The sequence below is a fragment of the Borostomias antarcticus genome, assembly GCF_949987555.1.
Source record: "Borostomias antarcticus genome assembly, chromosome: 9".
In the NCBI taxonomy this organism is placed as follows: domain Eukaryota; kingdom Metazoa; phylum Chordata; class Actinopteri; order Stomiiformes; family Stomiidae; genus Borostomias; species Borostomias antarcticus.
Genome location: NC_140242.1, coordinates 5,912,577 through 5,922,576, shown reverse-complemented (window position 1 = coordinate 5,922,576; position 10,000 = coordinate 5,912,577). Strand labels below are relative to the sequence as shown.

At 42.3% G+C, this 10,000-nt stretch overlaps 1 protein-coding gene across 1 annotated transcript in view; it reads right to left on the bottom strand.

Moving 5' to 3' along the window:
• The window catches only part of cntnap2a (contactin associated protein 2a), a gene marked incomplete at both ends in the record, with an annotated part of 236,984 nt that overhangs the window by 22,222 nt on the left and 204,762 nt on the right, over nucleotides 1-10,000 (bottom strand). The gene's annotated exons all lie outside the window — the stretch shown is intronic.

The window sequence follows — 10,000 nt, the reverse complement described above, 5'->3', positions numbered from 1 at the left end:
CATTTTTCATTAAGGATGATTTTCTAAACATCTTTAGTGTTCAGTTAAATGTAATTCGCAGTCTCTGGAGACTGTGTGTGTCAGGGGGGAACACAATGAACATCATCACTGCATTAATTACCTTGTTACTGCTGACTCACTGAACCCCCTAATTAGCATGACAACTGAGGCTCGCGCTATTAAGACGCTTCCTGCCAAATCGCTTTCTTTTGCGCGTTCATGAATAAGGGTTTCCACTGCCTCCCACGCCGCTTTGCCTCCCCGGAGTGATGTGCTGAGCGTGGAGCGTTGAGTGTTGAGCGCTGAGCGTTGAGTGCACAGTCACACACAGAGGGACGCCTGGGGACTGCATGGAGGGTCTGATTAAAAACAAGAGCTTTTCTACCAGGCGCTTTACCTCTCGTTTGTTCCGCCGATTGTCACACACACACACACACACACACACACACACACACACACACACACACACACACACACACACACACACACACATTAAATCCCCTCACAAACAGTCGTGGCAGAGGAGGAACTGTTTTGTTTTGCTTGTGTCTGGAGGACCGGAATAATGGGACACAGTTTAATTACGTTCAGCTTTTTCCACCTCTGTCAGAGCACTAACAGGCTGCAGAGCCAGGGATGGGCAGCTTGACAACAACAATAACAAGAACAACAAGAACGACTGTTACGGCTCCAGCGCCCTGGGCCCCGCCCCCCGCCGCCTCCCTGGCCTCTCCGCGTCCACCCCGCCTGGGGCAGAGCCTCCCGCGCCCTGGGCCCCGCCCCCCGCCGCATCCCTGGCCTCTCCGCGTCCACCCCGCCTGGGGCAGAGCCTCCCGCGCTCAGGGTCCCCGCACTTCCCTTTGTCCACCACTGGGGGGCACCCTTGCTCTGCGTCACCTGCCGAGTCTGCATGTCTGCTGCTCATCACTGGACCTGATCCCCATTCTGCAATCACCTCCATCACCTCCACCTCCGAGAACCTCGTCTGCACTCCAGTCGAGGCCAGATCTGACCATGTTCACGGTGGTGAAGTTCAGCCCGTTAAGCCTACGTTCTGCCCGTGGTGTAGTGCTTTTCGGCTGCGGTTCCTTCTACGTTCTGCCCGTGGTGTAGTGCTCATTCGTCAAATTATACAGTGTGCAGGTAGATACTTCAAAAACCGAGGAGAAGAGCAACCTTTTTCATGCCCAAGGGAACAAGCTCTCTTTCATCTCACCTCTCAACCTTAGAACAGAGAAGAGGAGGAGGGTCAGGAGAGAGAGAGAGAGAGAGGGAGAGAGAGGGAGGGAGGAGGGTCAGGAGTGATGGAGCTCTACTTGGTCGTCTAGTCAGAACAGCCCGGGGGGGGGGGGGGGGGGGGGGGGGCTGAACCAATTCATACACTGTGATGGAGCTCTACTTGGTAGTCTAGTCAAAGTCGTGGAGGTCGTGTAACACAGCCAATATTGTCTCCCAGATAACTGAACTAGCACCAGCTACTGTCTGTGTGTGTGTGTGTGTGTGTGTGTATGCGACAGGGAGAGAGAGACAGAGAGAGAGAAAGAGAGAGACAAAGAGAGAGAGACAAAGAGAGAGAGAAAGAGAGAGACAAAGAGAGAGAGAGAGACAAAGAGAGAGAAAGAGGAGTGGAATAGTCTCTCCAATGGTCTTTCTATACTACTACCAAACTGTGAGGAATTTGTAGCATATTTTAGAGATAAGATAACCGACATTAGGATGAATATCACCCAGGCAAGACCAAATATTCTGCTTGCTGACCCCCCTCGTCCTCCACGGAGCAGTGGTATGAGCTCGTTTGCAGCGGTTGACACAGAGATACTGAGCAAAGTGGTGTCACAGCTTAAGTCACCTACATGCCCTCTCAATCCTATTCAGACCAAGTTTGTTAAGACTATTTTTTAGCTCTGTGTCTTAGAACACTTTAGCCATTGTTAACTGCTCCCTCAGTACAGGCTTTTTCCTATCGGCTCTTAAAACTGCCCTGGTAAAACCCCTGTAGCACCCGATAATGTAATAATTAACTGATAATGTAATAACGCCTGATAATGTAATAAAAGTTTGACTTAGCTCAATCGAAAATGTAATAAAACCTGATAATGTAATAACTTAACCAATACTGTAATAAAATTTCCTGACTGATAATGTAATACCATTTTTCTGATAGTCAAGTTATTACATTATCAGGTGGGTCTTTTTTTTAAAAACTGGTAATGTAATACAAGAGTGATAATGTAATAATCGAAAAAAGCGAATGAATAATACTGTTGGGGTACTTTGTGGTATACTTTGGCGTACTTTGTTGTACTTGTGGTATACTTCGGTGTGTCTTATGATACTCTGCAGTCTTTGAGGGGTACTTTGAGGTACTTTGATATTTTGCGGTAGTTTGCAGTAAACATTGGGGTACTTTGCTGTACTTTGCGGAATACTTTGAGGTACTTTGTGGTGTGCTTTGGAGTACTTTGCAGTACTTAGTAGCACAGCACTGGTCAAGGTTGTAAATGACCTCAGAATCAACGCTGATGCCAAAAAGCTCTCTGTCCTTGTCCTCCTGAACCTGAGTGCAGCTTTTGACACTGATCATGACATCCTTATTGGAAGAATTGAGAACTGGGTCGTCCTCTCCGGTCCAGTCCTTGGTGTGAATGTGTTTTATCAATATCCTCATGAGCACGAGTAGGCTCTCTCTATAATTGGACCATATATTTTTATGCTGTGTCAAGCAATTGTAGCCTATTCTCTCAGTACCAACCTCTTCTCTCAGCTGCAACCCTGGGAGCAGTGAAGCTCCTGGTGGAGAAGGCTAAACTACGAAAGTAAGGTATATTTCCATAGGCTGACATTTATTGCCAGGCATGGGTGCTGTAACAATTCAACTAAATGTACTGTAGGCTACTTTTGTTCCTAGGAACGGGAAGCCAGTCTAATACTAAATCACAATACCTAAAAATGGAACCAAAAATGTAGGCTACTTGGTTCTCCTCATCACCCACAGCAGAGCATACATGAAACTGTAGCCAATAAAACGCAAGTGCATAGCTTACTGACTGCGGGACTGTAAATGCACAAATTCAGGCAAGATATCAGCTGACAAAGCCATTCCACAACCTTTCATATGACATCAGAAAAAGCCCAAGAGGGGTTTGTCGGCCTGTAAAAGAACTATCTGCTACTATAATCACTATCTGCGCACTGAGATTATTTTGTTCCATATGGGATTTTAACACCCAATGCCATTTTCCAAGTGAACTGACCAGTCAGTGGGCAGTGCTTCATACGTTTTGATCAGTAATCTGGAACTTAACCTTCCCCGGAGCAGGTTAGCTCGGCAGCATGAGTTACCATGGTGATATAGCAGGGCGAAAAGCCATCCACGTTGGTGATACAGATAAACCAGGCTTGAACCTGAAGTTATCACGCTAACCCTGTAATCCTGTTTCGTAGTACAGGGCCCTGGACGAAACAGATGTGTTCACCATTGGTGATTAAGTTGAAAGGCTACTTGAAAGTCTATCTGGGCGCTTAAAAATACTGACACTGAACACCAAATGCCAAGTCAGTAACCTTGGTGTCATGTTTGATTCTGATCTTAATTTTGAGGCCCATATTAAGAATGTGACAAGGACATCTTTTTATCACCTGAGAAACATTGCTAATGTCAAACCTTTTCTCTCCCAAGCTGACAATGAAAGACTAATGCATACTTTTATCAGTAGAAGGTTGGATTACTGTAACGCTCTCCTATCTGGTCTACCAAAGAAAGCTATCAGTCAACACCAAACGATACAAAATGCTACAGCACGTGTCCTCACTAAGACCAGGAGGGCACACATCACGCCAGTCTTACAATCGCTACACTGGCTGAGGTTAGTTTTAGAATAGATTTTAAGATTAGGCTATTTTAATGCTCTCCATAGTCATGCACTTGAATACTGTTGAATTTGGTTGATTTTCAGAGAAATGTTGGTTTAATCTGATCCTGTTAGCTATTTCTAAATTATGGTTTGACCTCTGAGTATAGCTGTCGGCTGGAGTTTTCGGTAGGGAACGGTGTTACAGTTTCACCTCCACACACGCCCCCCTCCTCCGCCTCTCCACAACCCTCCACCTCTGTGCCTACCTCACACGCCCCCTGCAGCTCGGCACGGGCACTGCGCGCGCTCCACCGACACAGGTGATATGAGTTGAGCTGATGGGCGAATGAGCTTACGGAAGGATCACTGCACACCTGCTGCAACCTTCTCATTAACCCCTCTGCCTACAAGAAGCCGGTTTCTCCAGCCATTCATTGCCAGATCTTCCCAAAGAATTGCCTGAACTACCAGCTGCAGTGATCCGGCTTGCCTGCCCGTCTCTCGGCTCACACCCGCCGCGGCTACTCCAACCAGCCACAGCCCGCCAGGCTCCCGACCTGAGCTTCTCTGCGCAACCTCCCTTCCCAGCTCTCTGAATAAACGCCCTGCTGGGCAAAGAGTTATTCTGCCTTCCGTGTCGTGCGCTTGAGCCCCGAAGCTAGCTAGCCCTAACAAACGGTGTCCCTCTTCCATAGACTTATGAGATAAAGACATTCCATGGCTGGTACACTCTGTGCCAAACACCATTGTTGTGGTTAGAGATAAAGGCCTGGGCGCCGAGGCGGCGTAGGTTAACTTGACCAAACGAGGCCACAGAAGAGACCAGAAAGACAGTCTTATCAGAGAAGAGACGAGGTGGGACGGGGGACGGGACACCCGAACCATAAGAACCGTGCTCGAGCTCAGATGCGTTAGTTTGAGTCCAGACAGCATACAGACAGGTCAGCTGTACATTAGACTATATGCTATCGTCTTTTGTATGTCAAACCTTCTGTAATAAACCACTTTTGCTTGAGGCTCAAATCCCGTGTTGGAGAGATTCATTTGGGATACATCAGAACAAGGAAACACTAGACTGTGTGGTATTATGTGAGATTGGGGGCCGTCTTTTATTGTCATCAAAACACAATGCAGAGCTGAATAAGGACAATGATAAAAGACAACGAAAGTCAACAATACATATCAGGCATGCTTGTACGGTATACACCAAGTAGATCCCTGAGATCCTCTGGCACTGAACTTTTAACGGTTCCTGGAGCCAGGACCAAGACATGGGGAGGCTGCCTTCAGTTTTTATGCCCCCAGGCCCTGGAATACCCTCCCAGAACTTAAGGCCTAAGAATGGCTGAAACTGTGGGAACTTTTAAGCGAGATCTTAATACATAACTTTTTAATCTTGCTTTCATCATTTAGTTTTACATATATTCATTTTATTTTTTTACATACACGTTTATTTATTTTACTTTGTTCTCTTACTTTCTATTCTCTTTAACCATATACGATTTGTTGTGTTTTATTCTCTTATTTTATGTACTATTTTAACTGTTTAATTATTCTGTAAAGCACAGTGTGCTACATGTCTTTGTATGAACAGTGCTATATAAATAAAGTTGACTTTGACTTTGAAAGTGGGTTATGGTTAGAAGGGATACAGCTACAGCCTGTGTAGAAGGACGGTATAAAGGCTAGTTCCCGTAAACACAGAGGCCGTTTAGGGTTAACATTAGGGTTAAGTTAAGGTTAGGTTTAGGCTAAGGTATAGGGTTGGTTAAGGTTAGGTTTAGGGTTAGGTATAGGGTTCGTTAAGGTTAGGTTTGGGGTTATGATCTCTGCATTTATGGGAACTAGAGCCTTCTACTCTGGCCGTATCTGTATCCCATCTAGCCACAGCCACCAGTATGGGTGTCTGAGCCTGAGCTCTCCCGATGGGCCGAGCAGTTCAGCTGTTATGGGATTGGCTGGGGAGAAAAGGAGAGTTTTCATTGGTGAGTTGAGTTTAATCAGGGCCCCACTCTCCCATTTGCACACGGCAACACAATATGCGGATGCGATTGTGTGTGTGTGTGTATGTAATTATGTGCAGAGAGAGTGTGTGCAGCACTTGAATGAGATTCCTTTGAATTCAATCAAGGGTGAAAACTGTGTGTGTGTGTGTGTGTGTATTGTGTGAGTATGTGTGTGTGTGTGTTACAGACGACCTGTCTGTTCAGCAGGCTGCCTATTCTGTACTCCTCTATAAAGGAACTCTGCTGAACACACACACACACACACACACACACACACACACACACACACACACACACACACACACACACACACACACACACACACACACACACACGCATACAGAGACCGAGCTTGGAGGTGGATATACAGGTAACCTCTCTTCAGTTGTATGCCGTTTGAAGGTTTGATCAGACAATGGGTCAGAATGCTGGAGCAGACGGGGTTTTATCACACAACAGGACTAGCAGTGTGTATGTGCGGCAGAAGAAGAAGAAGAAGAAGAAGAAGAAGTAGAAGAAGAAGAAGAAGAAGAAGAAGAAGAAGAGAAAGAAGAAGAAGAAGTCACCTTGATGACTCAAGACATCGAGGACAGCTTTAGAGCCAAAATGAAGGCCAGAGCCTTCTGCATGTGTGTTTGTTTGTGTGTGTGTGTTTGTGTGTGTGTGTGTGTGTGTGTGTGTATTGTGTGAGCAAGGGCAAAACTTTAATTTGAGAAGTGAGGGTGACACAAGTAAGGATGGTGAATCATAGCAAGCTTGATTTCTGCGTGCGTAAAGCTCAAATCATGCCAGTTCTATTCAACCCTAGCCTACTATTTTTTCATCAGCCATACTGCTCTCAATGTCCTCATGTCATTGCACACATGCACACTGGCAAAGTTAGTCATCTAAATATGAATACATTTTAAAATGTCTCCCATTGGTCTCTCCTATGAAATATGAAAATAGATTATGTTCATTCCTTCCTATCCTCATTACCAAACCAAAATCACCTAACTCTTTATACAGCACATTAATCACCTAACTCTTTATACAACACATTAATCACCTAACCCTTTATACAACACATTAATCACCTAACCCTTTATACAGCACATTAATCACCTAACCCTTAATACAGCACATTAATCACCTAACCCTTAATACAACACATTAATCACCTAACCCTTTATACAGCACATTAATCACCTAACCCTTTATACAGCACATTAATCACCTAACTCTTTATACAACACATTAATCACCTAACTCTTTATACAACACATTAATCACCTAACCCTTTATACAACACATTAATCACCTAACCCTTAATACAGCACATTAATCACCTAACCCTTAATACAGCACATTAATCACCTAACCCTTTATACAGCACATTAATCACCTAACCCTTAACACAACACATTAATCACCTAACCCTTAACACAACACATTAATCACCTAACCCTTAATACAGCACATTAATCACCTAACCCTTTATACAACACATTAATCACCTAACCCTTAATACAACACATTAATCACCTAACCCTTAATACAGCACATTAATCACCTAACCCTTAACACAACACATTAATCACCTAACCCTTTATACAGCACATTAATCACCTAACCCTTTATACAACACATTAATCACCTAACCCTTAACACAACACATTAATCACCTAACCCTTAATACAGCACATTAATCACCTAACCCTTAATACAGCACATTAATCACCTAACCCTTAATACAGCACATTAATCACCTAACCCTTAATACAGCACATTAATCACCTAACCCTTTATACAGCACATTAATCACCTAACCCTTTATACAACACATTAATCACCTAACCCTTAATACAACACATTAATCACCTAACCCTTAATACAGCACATTAATCACCTAACCCTTAACACAACACATTAATCACCTAACCCTTAATACAGCACATTAATCACCTAACCCTTTATACAACACATTAATCACCTAACCCTTAACACAACACATTAATCACCTAACCCTTAATACAACACATTAATCACCTAACCCTTAATACAGCACATTAATCACCTAACCCTTTATACAACACATTAATCACCTAACCCTTTATACAACACATTAATCACCTAACCCTTAATACAGCACATTAATCACCTAACCCTTAATACAGCACATTAATCACCTAACCCTTTATACAGCACATTAATCACCTAACCCTTAACACAACACATTAATCACCTAACCCTTAACACAACACATTAATCACCTAACCCTTTATACAGCACATTAATCACCTAACCCTTAACACAACACATTAATCACCTAACCCTTAACACAACACATTAATCACCTAACCCTTAACACAACACATTAATCACCTAACCCTTAACACAACACATTAATCACATAACCCTTAATACAGCACATTAATCACCTAACCCTTAATACAGCACATTAATCACCTAACCCTTAATACAACACATTAATCACCTAACCCTTAATACAACACATTAATCACCTAACCCTTTATACAGCACATTAATCACCTAACCCTTTATACAGCACATTAATCACCTAACCCTTAACACAACACATTAATCACCTAACCCTTAACACAACACATTAATCACCTAACCCTTAATACAGCACATTAATCACTTAACCCTTAATACAGCACATTAATCACCTAACCCTTTATACAGCACATTAATCACCTAACCCTTAATACAGCACATTAATCACCTAACCCTTTATACAACACATTAATCACCTAACCCTTAATACAACACATTAATCACCTAACTCTTTATACAACACATTAATCACCTAACCCTTAATACAGCACATTCATCACCTAACCCTTAATACAGCACATTAATCACATAACCCTTAATACAGCACATTAATCACCTAACCCTTTATACAGCACATTAATCACCTAACCCTTTATACAGCACATTAATCACCTAACCCTTTATACAGCACATTAATCACCTAACCCTTTATACAGCACATTAATCACCTAACCCTTAATACAGCACATTAATCACCTAACCCTTAATACAGCACATTAATCACCTAACCCTTTATACAGCACATTAATCACCTAACCCTTAATACAGCACATTAATCACCTAACCCTTAATACAACACATTAATCACCTAACCCTTTATACAGCACATTAATCACCTAACCCTTTATACAGCACATTAATCACCTAACCCTTAATACAACACATTAATCACCTAACCCTTTATACAGCACCTTAATCACCTAACCCTTAATACAGCACATTAATCACCTAACCCTTTATACAGCACATTAATCACCTAACCCTTTATACAGCACATTAATCACCTAACCCTTTATACAACACATTAATCACCTAACCCTTAATACTGTACAGCACATTAATCACCTAACCCTTTATACAACACATTAATCACCTAACCCTTAATACTGTACAGCACATTAATCACCTAACCCTTTATACAACACATTAATCACCTAACCCTTTATACAGCACATTAATCACCTAACCCTTTATACAGCACATTAATCACCTAACCCTTTATACAACACATTAATCACCTAACCCTTAATACAACACATTAATCACCTAACCCTTAATACAGCACATTAATCACCTAACCCTTAACACAACACATTAATCACCTAACCCTTAATACAGCACATTAATCACCTAACCCTTTATACAACACATTAATCACCTAACCCTTAACACAACACATTAATCACCTAACCCTTAATACAACACATTAATCACCTAACCCTTAATACAGCACATTAATCACCTAACCCTTTATACAACACATTAATCACCTAACCCTTTATACAACACATTAATCACCTAACCCTTAATACAGCACATTAATCACCTAACCCTTAATACAGCACATTAATCACCTAACCCTTTATACAGCACATTAATCACCTAACCCTTAACACAACACATTAATCACCTAACCCTTAACACAACACATTAATCACCTAACCCTTTATACAGCACATTAATCACCTAACCCTTAACACAACACATTAATCACCTAACCCTTAACACAACACATTAATCACCTAACCCTTAACACAACACATTAATCACCTAACCCTTAACACAACACATTAATCACAT